This window comes from Schistocerca piceifrons, chromosome 11, assembly GCF_021461385.2.
Source record: "Schistocerca piceifrons isolate TAMUIC-IGC-003096 chromosome 11, iqSchPice1.1, whole genome shotgun sequence".
Taxonomy (NCBI): Eukaryota; Metazoa; Arthropoda; class Insecta; order Orthoptera; family Acrididae; genus Schistocerca; species Schistocerca piceifrons.
In genome coordinates, this window is record NC_060148.1 from 44092102 (window position 1) to 44106368 (window position 14267).

A 14267-nucleotide genomic window follows, 5' to 3' on the forward strand; every position below is an offset into this window, starting at 1 on the left:
GCCTACCGGGACCATCCGACCGCCGTGTCATCCTCATTGAGGATGCGGATAGGAGGGGCGTGGGGTGAGCACCGCTCTCCCGATCGTTATGATGGTATTCTTGACCGAAGTCGCTACTATTCAGTCGAGTAGCTCCTCAATTGGCATCACGAGGCCGAGTGCACCCCCAAAAATGGCAACAGCGCATGGCGTCCTGGACGGTCACCCATCCAAGTGCCGACCACGCCCGACAGCGCTTAACATCGGTGATCTCACGTGAACCGGTGTATCCACCGCGGCAAGGCCGTTGTCTAGCAATCAGTAAAGGAAACGAAAAAACTGGAGTAGGAATTAAAATCCATGGAGAAGAAATAAAACGTGGAGGTTTGCCGATAACATTGTAATTCTGTCAGAGACAGCAAAGGACCTGAAAGAGCAGCTGTACGGAATGCATACTGTCTCGAAAGGAGGATATATGATGAACATCAAAAAAGTAAAACGAGGGTAATGAAATTTAGTCGTATTAAATCAGGTGATGCTGAGGGAATTAGATTAGGAAATGAGACACTTGAAGCAGTAAATGAGTTTTGCTATTTGGGGAGCAAAATAAATGATGATGAGCGAAGTAGGGAGAATATAAAATGTAGACTGGCTATGGAAAGGAAAGAGCTTCTGAAGAAGAGAAATTTGTTGGCATCGAGTATAGATTTAAGTTCAAAATGGTTCAAATGGCTCTAAGCACTATGGGACTTAACATCTGAGGTCATCAGTCTCCTAGACTTAGAACTACTTAAACCTAACTAACCTAAGGACATCACACACATCCTGGCCAGAGGCCGGTTTCTAACCTGCGACCGTAGCAGCAGTGCGGTTCCAGGCTGAAGCGCCTAGAACCGCTCGGCCGCAACGGGCGGCTAGATTTAAGTGTCAGGAAGTCTATTCTCAAAGTATTTGTACGGAGTGCAGCCGTGTATGGAAGTGAAACATGGATGATAAACAGTTTGGACAAGAAGAGAATAGAAGGTTTCGAAATGTGGTGCTACAGAAGAATGCTGAATATTTAATGAGTAGATCACATAACTAATGAGGAGGTATTGAATAACATTGGGGAGAAGAGAAATTTGTGGCACAACTTGACGAGAAGAAGGGACCGGTTGGTAGGACATGTTCTGAGACATCAAGGGATCACCAATTTAGTATTGGAGGGCAGTGTGGAGGGTAAAAATCGTAGAGGGAGACCGAGAGATGAATACACTAAGCAGATTCAGAAGTATGTAGGCTGCAGTAGGTACTGGGAGATGAAGAAGCTTGCACAGGATAGAGTAGCATGGAGAGCTGCATCAAACCTGTCTGAGGACTGAAGACGACAGCAACAACCCGTTACCATGTACAATTCGTTCCCCCTTCCATGAGGGCCGGTTAGGGGTCTGTGGCTGTTACAGTGATTGACATTAATCACTCTTAACGACCAATTTAAAACACATAAAGTTTTTCTTTTGACGTACACGGAAAACGACCGTCATTTAGGGTTTTTTTTGTTGAAATATGGGTCTTAAAACTAATTGAGGGTTGAATACTCATTTTAAAAATTTGATCATAAAATATGCAATAAGAGTAGGGGGTACAAAGTTTGTGTTTTTACTTTACAATAGCGTTATCCTTTGGTGTCACTCGAGTCGTTAATAATTGAAAGTCTCTGTTAGTATGTTTTTTTCTCTACACAGTTTCCAGAGCCCTGGGAGTTGGTGCAGCAGCCGGTAGTCGAACGTGTACGTGGAGCCAAACATGAACAAATATTCGTCGAATTTCAGAATGAGCTTTTCACTCTGCAGCGGAGTGAGCGCTGATATGAAACTTCCTGGCAGATTAATACTGTGTGCCGGACCGAGACTCGAACTCGGGACCTTTGCCTTCCGCGGGCAAGTGCTCTACCAACTGAGCTACCCGACCTCGCAGCTTTACTTCTGCCAGTATCTCGTCTCCTACCTTCCAAACTTTACAGAAGCACTCCTGCAGGTTCGCAGGCCATCAATGTAAGCAGGAGATCCCATGTTCGAGTCCCTGTCGGGCATACATTTTCAGCAGTCCCCATCAAGATATGTCAACAACACCTGTCGGCAGCTGAGGGTTTCATTTAATTAACACTATATTTCCAAGATGGTGGACGACAACTTGTTATTACGCTCTGCAATCGCTAGTAGCACAATTGCATCGTGTGTGTGTATTTGGAAGAAAAGCGGCTGAGAAAAAGGAAACATACTTGGATGAAGCCCTAGGTATTACGTCGAGATAAAATCATTCATCAAAATATGCTTGGATGAAGCCCTAGGTATCACGTGGAGATGATAAAATCATTCAGCAAAATTTGTTACGAGAGCTGCTTTTCGAGGAAGTCAAGTCTTGCAAACTAATTGACGGAGTTGTCTCATTTTTGGTGAAAGTGTAGCTTAAAGTCCATCTTGAAGATATCACTGTAGGTGTTCGAAATGGTCACCATTAACATCCACACGCAAATGATGCCGCCGAACTGCAGCACGAACTACTGACTGTAACGTGTTCAGTTGGATATTTGCACGCGAATGTACGATGGATTCACGAAGTTCATCCCATGTGCGTGGCTTTTGTCGATAAACGACGTCCTTTAGTGTTCCCCACAGGTCCAGAGGAGTTAGGTCTGGGGAACGTGGTGGATACTCCACAGCACCTCTACGGCCTATCCACCTTCCTGGTAGATTTTAGTCGAGACACGCCCCAACACGATTTTGGTAGTGGGTTGGGGCACCATCTTGTTGAAAGTAAGCTCTTCCGTCTCCATACAAGTCTCGGATGGTAGGTAAAATGGATGTCTCAAGCTTCTGAAGGTACACCTCACCGGTAACTGTGCCGTCAAAGAAGAATGGCCCAATCAAGCACCGGTAAGACAACCCACACAACACATTTACTCCTGGCAAATTCACGGCTATGTGTGCATGGACGGTCGGATTTTCGGCGGCCAAGTAGATGCACTTGCAGCGATTTACTGTACCACTGAGTTTGAACTGTGCCTCATCAGACCACACAAACATCTCTGCAAACTCTTCATCGTTGCGCACCATGTTAGTAAAGCACTCGCAATACTCCATTCTACGATCTGGGTCGTCATCGTTCATTGCGTGTAGCAGCCGTGGGATGTTGCACTTCCACTTTACTGTCCTCAAAATTCGCCGAACACTTGAGCGACTCACTCCAGTTTCACGGGCACACTGTCTCTCAGACCCCTGTGGTGAGCGAGTGAATTGTTGTAACACAGGACGGGAGTTAGCTAGACTTGTTACTGTCACAGGTCGTCCAGATCGTTGTTTGTGTACATCTGTAACACAGCCTTCGTGTTCAAATTTGTCTCTAATGCGACGAATGGTTAAACTTGTCGGTGGCTCTGTTTGATACTCATTTCGCCACTGCCGTTGAACCTCATTAATGTTTTCATACTTAAAATACCACTTCAAAACTGACTTCCTTTCATCGAATGTAAGCCTTGCGCCAGCCGTGTTTACTCCAGTAACTAGGTGCAACTAAGAACAAAACACTGACTATCTGGTGACTGTCATCTGACAAACGCAATACTACGCTTGTGTGGCGGTTGCCTGAACTACAAACTATTACACTACCAAATATGAGACAACTCCGTCAATTAGTTTGTCAGTTATGTACTTTTTTTAACAGTGGATACATTTTTTTGGACCGCTCTGTATATACACTACTGGCCATTAAAATTGCTGCATCACGGAGATGATGTGCTACAGACGCGAAATTTAACCGACAGGAAGAAGATGCTGTGATATGCAAATTATTAGCTTTTCAGATCGTTCACACAAGGTTGGCGCCGGTGGCGACACCTACAATGTGCTGACATGAGGAACGTTTCCAACCGATTTCTCATGCACAAACAGCAGTTGACCGGCGTTGCCTGGTGAAACGTTGTTGTGATGCCTCGTGTAAGAAGGAGAAATGCGTGCCATCACGTTTCCGACTTTGATAAAGGTCGGATTGTACCCTATCGTGATTGCGGTTTATCGTATCGCGACATTGCTGCTCGCGTCGGTCGAGATCAAATGACTGTTAGCAGAATATGGAATCGGTGGCTTCAGGAGGGTAATACGGAACGCGGTGCTGGATCCCAACGGCCTCGTATCACTAGCAGTCGAGATGACGGGCATATTATCCACATGGCTGTAACGGATCGTGCAGCCACGTCTAGATCCCTGAGTCAACAAATGGGGACGTTTGAAGGACAACAACCATCTGCACGAACAGTTCGACGACATTTGCAACAGCACGGACTATCAGCTCGGAGACCATGGCTGCGGTTACCCTTGAAGCTACAAGACAGACAGGAGCGCCTGCGATGGTGTACTCAACGACGAACCTGGGTGCACGAATGGCAAAACGTCATTTTTTCGGATGGATCCAGGTTGTGTTTACCGCATCATGATGGTCGCATCCGTGTTTGGCGACATCGCGGTGAACGCACATTTGAAGCGTGTATTCGTCATCGCCATACTGGCGTATCACCCGGCGTGATGGTATGGGGTGCCACTGGTTACACGTCTCGGTCACCTCTTGTTCGTATTGACGGCACTTTGAACAGTGGACGTTACATTTCAGATGTGTTACGACCCGTGGCTCTACCCTTCATTCGATCCATGCGAAACCCTACATTTCAGCAGGATAATGCACGACCGCATGTTGCAGGTCCTGTACGGGCCTTTCTGGATACAGAAAATATTCGACTGCTGCCCTGGCCAGCACATTCTCCAGATCTCTCACCAATTGGAAACGTCAGGTCAATGGTGGCCGAGCAACTGGCTCGTCACAATACGCCAGTCACTACTCTCGATGAACTGTGGTATCGTGTTGAAGCTGCACGGGCAGCTGTACCTGTACACGCCATCCAAGCTCTGTTTGACTCAATGCCCAGGCGTATCGAGGCCGTTATTACGGCCAGAGGTGGTTGTTCTGCGTACTGACTTCTCAGGATCTATGCACCCAAATTGCGTGAAAATGTAATCACATGTCAGTTCTAGTATAATAAATTTGTCCAATGAATACCCGTTTATCATCTGCATTTCTTCTTGGTGTAGCAATTTTAATGGCCAGTAGTGTAAATTACTTACGAACAGATGAAAGTGTATGTCAGCATTTGGTCAGTAAAGTGGCTTCTCATTTTAAAAATCAGGATACTCTCTTGAGAAATGCTATACATGCAGAAGATAGGCAAACTTTGACACTGAGCTATCTTGATACAGGAGGGAGCTACTCCTCGTAGTTTACGGTACAGCAATGAAATATCACATTGCACATTAACTAAAATAATTCCAGAAGTCTGTGAAGCGATTTATAAAGCATTGAAGGGGGAATATGTGAAGGTAGATAAATGTTTGGTACGCTATATGGGCAATAGCATGCACTGTGTCCCTTGCTCACCCCCTACCCTAGTAGAAGCAAGTTTATTAAGAAAAAAAAAAAGCGTATAAGGAACAAACCAACTTTGAAGTCATGTTTACGAACACACTACAGAGACTCGAAATAGCTGTAACGACGCCAGCCCTCAAAGCGGCTACATTTGACATTGCAGTGAACAGAAGACGAACGACTTTTATGGTCAAATCTACAGCCAGGCCCTACATTTGATCATATTTATATGACGACAGGCGAGATTTGACAAAGTTCCCTATTACACCGTCAAATTTCTTTGACGTAAATATTTTACTTATCAACTTTAACAAATAAATATGACAGTGTAATACCGGCCTTAGAGGAACGGCTGGCCGAATGAGAGTGTGTCGAGTGCCAACGGCTGCAACACTGAAAGGTGGCTGCACTGTGCCACTGCGCCAGAGAGTGCGCCAAAGAGTACTATTAAGCCGCCTCCACAGTGCGTGTTAAGATCTCATGGCAGTCAGTGGTTGTTGAGAGTTCGTGGCAGTCAGTGCTAGTAGAGAGCACAGTGTGTGTTAAGAGCTCGTGATTGTCGTGAAGTCGGAGTGAGATGTGGTAGTAAAGAGTGTTGCTCCTTGTTTTATGCAGTTATTTGATGGGAGAGATAGCAGATGTTATTGTAATGAGTGCATTTCGTCAATATATATGAAGGTAAAATTTATAATGTTTTTTTTTATTAATTGTCTATCTGAAATAATGTGTCACTACAGGTTCAGTCAACAAAGCATCTGGCTTGTGTTCTTGGATTAGAGTGGAATTCTGGTTTTCTTGCGTAATTATAGTTTTCTAATTTTCTTTTGTCACGTCTGTATAGTTGGTATTTAAAAATTCTTGTCTTGTTGGAAAAGAACCGTGCCAGATGCATACGTTGAGTCACACTCCCACATACAGAACAGTTACATTTGTGCTTGGATTTTGTAGGTTTTTTAGTTGCTGGGGACTTAATTAATTAACTGTGTTTACGAAAATTTTCTTACATTGTTTGTTGCAGTCAGATAGCGTAATAATACTAGTCAGGGCCAACCGATTACGAGACACTGCGTAATCGAACAAAAAAAAAAAAACAAAAATATTTTCAATCAAATTTATTTAATTAAGCCCCCATGCACGTGGCGACCGCTGCTTCGGATCGTCCCTTGGATTCTTCTGATTGTGAAAATTGTAGACTGTAGTATTGTTGTAGTAATTTGTAGTTAGTAATTGTAGTCTATTTTGCATGTGTAGATTTGGTAATTGTCATTCTTCTAATGGTATTTTTCAAAATTTAATTTTTTTATTGCCTTGTATACGCGTTTGACAAATTAGTGCAATTATTTCAATTGCTCGATTGATCGTGTCTGAGGGAGACATTGCATGTAAATGGTTTTGTTGGAGATAAGGAGGCATTGTGTGTAAATTTCGAACAGTGACGAATTTTTTATATTTTGCAAATGATTACGCGGTCAATGCAACAGGCGAAATGATGAATAGTCAGAATAACGAAATTGTTAACATGGCGAACTCGCCAACAGAGGAAAACAGTGTCATGAATAATGTAGTGGAAAACAATTTAATAAGCAAGGAGAATAGTCCGGTAACAGTTCAAAATGTTTCTCAATCAAAAAATTCACAGAATACGAGATTAACGACAGATGAGATAAAGCAGTTGATGAGTGTATTATTAAATTTTCAATCTGAATTAAAAACTGATATGGGAACAAAGTTAGACTCACTGGGATCACAGATGGGAACAATTAAAACTGAGATGGGAACTTTACGGGCTGAATTAAAAACTGATATGGGAACAATGGAAACTCGGCTAGGATCTGAAATTAAAACTGAGATGAAATCAATGACAACACGGTTATGCTCAAAAATAGGGACAATTGAAATAGAAATAGGAATAACTAAAACCGAGATGAAAGCAGTGGGATCACAGTTATCATCTGAATTAGAAACTGATATGGGAACATTGGAAACACAGTTAGGCTCACGAACAGGGACATGTTTTAAATACATGAAAGACGAATCAAATAAAGAAATTAGAGAAGAAGTACAACCGATTTTGAAGGCTTACAATAATAGTTTAATTTCAACAGAAATCAGACAAGAGGAACAGGACAGAGAACGGGAAGAAAAGGATCGCGTGATAGTACAGAAATTTTCAGAGTTAAATTTACAACGTGCACAAGACAAGGAAGAAATAATTGAAAGAATCGAGGAATCCGTACCGAATGACAGAATAAATAACTTAACGCAACAGTGTGAACAGTTAACTACCAAATGTGACAACACCGAAACCCGAGTCGCGACATTTACAGAAGACGTAAATAAACAGAAAGGACAATTAAGTGACTCATCGGAAAGAGTTGAGGACATCTCAGATAAATTGACAAGTGTTAGTTTAGCAGAGGGGTTTGAAGAAAATAATTTGTTTCATTTACGGGATGCAACAAGAGAGCGCCAGGCGCGCGAACTTTACAATAATCGACATACGGACTGGGACAGACGCGGTAGGTCTTTGTCGCCACGATGCGAAAACTTTGACTATAAACACTTTTTGACTGTTCGGAAACTTAAGATCTTCCGCAATTCTAAGAATGACATACATCCATGTGCATGGTTAGATCAATTTACGTACGCACTTCCGCCAGATGTGCCACAAAGTCACAAACTGGAAATTATGTGCAGCTATTAAAGTCCTCAGGGGATTCACTACTCTAAGTGAATATGTGCCGTAGCGAGCATAGGGCCCCGAGCTGTAGTGGTGCTATTTCTCTTTTAGTTTTCTGGACCGCTGCCTACTCTTTTACTATTCTTTGCATCTGTCAAACGAACTCTTCGACTATCAATCTATCTAGTGAGTAAGGGAACAATAACCGGATATGACTAATTGTACCTAAAAGTGACTTTGGAAATTACCATGTGGAGTTACTATATTTTCTGCAGTATTCATTAGTAGCCTAAACGAAATTTTACCTGTTTATCTTCGTGACAATATTACTTCTTATGTTGACGATATTCTTATTGCTAAACATTCTTGGAGTTGAGCATAACAAAATTTCGGATTCATCATTACGTATTTTTGCACGAGTTGGCATTACAGTGAACTTAGAACAATCTGAATTTGGTGTTCTCAGGTGAAATTTGTCGGTCACATTATTGCTACAGAAGGTATTCTTCCTGATCCAGAGAAACTAGATGCTATTCAGTTCGCAATGACATTCTTTTTAAACGAAAATCGGTCGACAACTTTGTTTGGTTAGTTTGTATTCCTGATGAGTGGGTCAATAAATTGATTTGGTATACGCATTTCAGTTATGCACACTTTGGTCCCCGAAAATGCTTTCATAAATTACGAGAAAATTGTTACTTCAGTAATATGGAAAAACGTATTCGATCTGTTCTTGCCAAATGTAAATTATGTCAAATGGCTAAGCCTCCAACGATTTCTCACAGAGCACCGTTGTTTCCCATCATTCCAGCGAAATTAAAGGAGATGGCTGCAGTCGATTTGTTTGATCCAGTGGTTCGTTCTACTAATGGTTTTGCGTACATTTTCGTAGCAGTGGAACTGACGTCAAAATATGTGTGTTTTACACCTTTACGCAAAGCAACAGCTCGTTCAGTATCTAACGCTTTCATCAAACATTTTCTTAAAGAAGTTGGGCATGTTGACAAGGTTATATCAGATAATGGATCACAGTTTCGCTCTAAAATTTGGCTTCGTACTCTACAGCGTCGTAAAATTGAACCAATCTTCATTTCACTTTTTCACCCTCAATCTAACGCTTCAGAGAGATGGATGAAGGAAATCAATAAATTGTGCCGTCTTTATTGTCATCAGAATCACAGAACTTGGGATCAGTATCTTCATATTTTTCAAAACATTCTGAATGAACTTCCTAATGACTCAACTTCGTTACCGCCTCTATTGATATTAAAAAATAAAGCACCAACAAATCGCATTTCTGAAATAGTTCCTTTTCCGCCTTCACGGAAACTGCGGCATTCTGAAGTTGTCAACCTGGCTCTACGAAATATTGCATCTGCGGCAGCTAGAAGAGAGAAATCAGCTAAACGTCCTGGTCGTTTAAAAACTTTTTCAGTTGGTCAAAAGGTGTTAATTAAGTCTCATCGTTTGTCTCACAAAGGAAAAGGCTTGTGTCGCAAATTTTTTCTGCTTTATAACGGTCCATATAGAATTCGTAAAATTATTCATGATAACACTGTCGAAGTAGAAACTCTTAAATCTCGACGCTCTAAAGGAATACATCATATATCAAACGTTAAAATTTTTGTGGAATAACATACTTTAGAGAAACTAACAGCTACATGTAAACATGCAGAGAGTACAAGGATACCGCGCTGTGTTTTGGCGGCGGCACATACTCAAAGCAACAGTCAAGTCTGCGCGCCGCACAAGGCAGTCGTTGACCGCGAACAATAGCTTCCTACGTCACGCGCCTACAGCTGATCGAGCGTTCAGTGCGAATGCACTGACAGCCGTAAACAAACACACAGTCTAATTTCTCCGACTAAATTCTGTATAAAGCTATAAGGATTTGTTGAATTGTGTTATTAACATTCAGTATTTTGCAGGATACGGTTGTATAAAGTATTTAAGACCTTCAGGTAAATTCTGTGCGTGTCTGACGTTAAGACGACCTGCTATCGAGAAAATTTCAGGAAGAATGTAATTTCGAAGAAGAAACTAATAAACTAAAAAAAGGTAACTGTTAATTGAGTTCATTTTTCAGATAACATATTTCCACTTAGGTACGTACTTCAGACGTAATTTGCTGCTCGCGATTACGTGATTCATACTTTGTGCTAAATTTTATGTTCTATGAATTTACTTGTGAAGCGATGTGCTTGCGTACGTTAACTGATTTTGACAATGATTATTAATGAACTGGGTTGTGACTTGTATATACTATGCATCGCTTGGCTGCACTGCTTTTTCACTGATGTCATTTTTTTTATTATGTGCCTGCTGTGCTTATTTATTTGAATTATAATTGTAACCTGATTTATTGTGCTGATGTGTTTAGGTATGTAAGTTATACTTTGTGATTTATCTGCTTGCGCCTTCATGTTTATTTATTAAGATGACATATGAACATTTATTTGCTTATGCTGATATGATGCTAATGACCTGTTTATTATGCTAATGACATGTTTACTGCTATGCGTATGTATTGCATATTTATACATTTCTGTTTGTTGTCATAACTACTCTTTAATTTGGTGTATAGAAATGCTGATGTACAGTGTATAAACATAGAGTTTAGGTCACACTATGGTATTAATTATAGATTGTTCGCTTGGCAGAGCCTCGTTGTAGGAATTGTGCTGCATCCACTTATTGACATTCTGTTCTCTACTGGTATATTTACTCGCTATTGCAAGTTTTGCTTACGCTCAGTGCCTTATATTTTTAAGATGAGAAAATGAACTGCTATAATTCGACGAACGACATTAGTACAAGAAAGTCATAGAAGTCACATGAGCTGAGGTTTTATGGAAGCTGTATAACTTTATGCTAATAGGAAGGAAGCTAACGACATGACATACCAATACTAGGTTTAGACCATTAACAGTTATTACACTGCATTTTTCGTGAGCAATTGAAATAGGAAGTGACACTTGACACAAAAAATACTCCACATTATCAGTAAACTCTTCCGGGCTAAGTTGCCGTGGTCGATCTGTAGAACTTCTTCTCCCTGACGTTTCGTTCTCAACTGCGGAGAACATCTTCCGAGGTGAGTCGACGACTGGCTGCTAGGAGCTGGGGCCGCCGCTTATATAGAGATCGTAGGGGGCGCCACCACACGTCACATGGCGTCGATGTGCAGCTATCTCTGGCTATCGTCTGTTCTCTCGATTGCAGGCAATCGATTGTCACGTGATTGATGCAACGTCGACCGCCATATCTTATCCAATTTTAATCCTTCTTCTTTACGATTAAAATTATATTGATGTTTGTGGATTTCAATTGCCTCTCTATACATACGTGTATAATAGTGCGACGTCCTCGCTAGCACGCTTGTTTCACCAAACTTTATGTCGTGATCTCCATCCTTAAAAACATGTTCCGCTACTGCCGATTTGTCGATATGTCCCAAGCGACAGTTTCTTTTGTGCTCCGTCAACCGTGTATTGATGCTTCTTTTGGTAGTTCCTATGTAAACCCTGCCGCAACTACACGGAATTTTATATACCCCTGGGGTGGCTAGGGGGTGACGAGCATCTTTTGTTGATCTTAGGCATTCACTAATTTTCTTAGTAGGCCTAAAAATGGTCTCTACCTGAAACTTGGCTAGTACTTTTCCAATGCGATCCGTGATATTATGGATGAACGGAAGAAATACTTTTCCAGCTGATGGTTGTTGCTGTCTCCCATTTTTAGGCATTTTTCTATTTGGGTGAAGTGCTCGATTAATCTCGTTTTTTGTATAACCATTTTTCGCAAAGGCCATTCGTAAATGATTTAGTTCTTCTTGTAAGTAGCCTGGTTCACAAATATTATTGGCCCTATCCACCAGTGTTTTTATGACCCCCCTCTTTTGCCTAGGGTGGTGGTTTGAGTTCTTATGGAGGTAGCGATCGGTATGTGTACCTTTCCTGTAGACCTTATGGCCTAAGGTCCCATCCGCCCGTTTGATAACTGATACATCCAAGAAGTTAAGTTGGCCATTCTTCTCCTTCTCCATAGTAAATTTAATCTTTGGGTTGATGCTATTTAAGTGTACCAGAAAATCATTCAAGTCTTCTTCCTCATGATTCCATATTACAAAGGTATCATCCACATACCGATACCACTTCGAGGGGCTTTTTTTTTGGCCGACTGCAATGCTTGATGTTCAAAATATTCCATGAATAAATTCGCAATTGCGGGACTTAGGGGGCTTCCCATGGCTACCCCATCGATCTGTTCATAAAATTCACCATTATACTGAAAATAGGTTGAGGATAGACAGTGTTGGAACAAGGCTACTATATCAGTAGGGAACATATTGGCTATATGGGAGAGAGCTTCATCAACTGGAACCATCGTGAACAAAGACACTATATCAAAACTGACAAGTATGTCATTAGGACCGACAGTAATTTCCCTCAATTTCTCAATGAAGTGTAGAGAGTTTTTAATATGACTCTCAGTTTTGCCTATGTGAGGTTGTAACAAAGAGGCAAGGTGTCTGGCTAGTTCTTGGGTAGGAGCTCCAATTGCGCTGACTATTGGTCTCAAAGGAACATCAGGTTTATGTATCTTTGGTAATCCATATAATCTCGGAGGATAAGCCTCCGTTTCACAAAGATACTTTTTAACTTCTGTAGGAATTGAAGACTGTTTTATCAGACGCTTGGTGGCATTCAGCACATTCGTTGTGGGATCCTTTTTCAACTTCTTGTATGTGCTGGGTTCCAGGAGATCACTGATCTTCTTGTGATAATCCTCAATATTCATTAAAACAGTAACATTTCCCTTGTCAGCGGCAACTATAATAACATTCTTGTCTGCATTGATCTCCCGCAATGCCTTCCTTTCCCCTTGAGACAGATTGCTGCTGGGTGGCTTAGCTTTGCGTAATATCCTGGAGGTTTCCATTCTAATTTCATCAGCAGAATATGATGGTAACTGACGAATTCCTGCCTCTATATTAGCAATAATGTCCTCCACAGGAATCTTGGATGGAGTTATTGCAAAATTCCCTCCTTTAGACAGAACAGAAAGTTCTTCCTTAGACAATTCTTTTTCCGATAAATTAATAACCGTTTGGGAATTGTTTGGAATCGCTGTTTCCTGTCGACCCTCTTGTAAACGATCAAACTTGTCCTTCTGCCTATTGGAAGACACTTCTGCACTAATCTCCATAGATCTAAATGTTAAACTGTCCACTTTGTTCCAATGACAAAACTGCATAGTATTGCTAATAAGTAAATGAAGATTTAGCAGTTGGCCATCACATACCGCCAGTCCTCGTCGTGTCTGATGTATCCGCTCACGTAGTAATGCCAGTTCCATACGAGAATAAATACGGTTAGCTTGTGGCGAATGAAACATTCTTCTCACTTTTAAAAACTTGGGAACTATACCGGTATCACGACAGCGTAGCAGAAAAGTGAGTGAGCAAAGTTGTTGACTTTTCTTCTTGCGTAGGTTCTCCAGTCGTCGTACCCTAGTTGACATTTCCTCCCCGTAGAGGCGTCGAATCATTCCATGTAGGCTTTCACGGCCGGCGTCTTTATCAGTAAACTCTTCCGGGCTAAGTTGCCGTGGTCGATCTGTAGAACTTCTTCTCCCTGACGCTTCGTTCTCAACTGCGGAGAGCATCTTCCGAGGTGAGTCGACGTGTGGTGGCGCCCCCTACGATCTCTATATAAGCGGCGGCCCCAGCTCCTAGCAGCCAGTCGTCGACTCACCTCGGAAGATGTTCTCCGCAGTTGAGAACGAAACGTCAGGGAGAAGAAGTTCTACAGATCGACCACGGCAACTTAGCCCGGAAGAGTTTACTGATAAAGACGCCGGCCGTGAAAGCCTACATGGAATGAATACTCCACATGTTTGCTTCTGCTATGATTCTTGAAGTGGTGTACACACTGTGAAATATTAAGATCATTCACACTCCGTAATCGTACTTAATTACTGAGAGTTATTCGAACTAAGTCTGTTAGAGGTCAGGTATGCATTTCTTTTATTTAATGATGGACAAGGAACCAAAATGTATCTTATAATTTATAATGAGTAGAAAATTTGGGTCAGATGGATTACACAGAGGTTGTGTGTTGACAATGTGTCTTCGGATTGTATGAGATGATGAGGT

The 14267-nt window shown here is 41.7% G+C and overlaps 1 protein-coding gene, 1 non-coding gene and 1 pseudogene across 2 annotated transcripts in view; all 3 read right to left on the bottom strand.

Annotated features, from left to right (window-relative positions):
* LOC124719651 overlaps window positions 1-14267 on the bottom strand; it is a 470793-nt gene that overhangs the window by 163655 nt on the left and 292871 nt on the right. The gene's annotated exons all lie outside the window — the stretch shown is intronic.
* On the bottom strand, window positions 174-291 carry LOC124720690 (annotated as a pseudogene).
* On the bottom strand, window positions 1855-1929 carry Trnap-cgg. The gene has a single exon. It is a non-coding gene; the product is annotated as a tRNA-Pro (tRNA).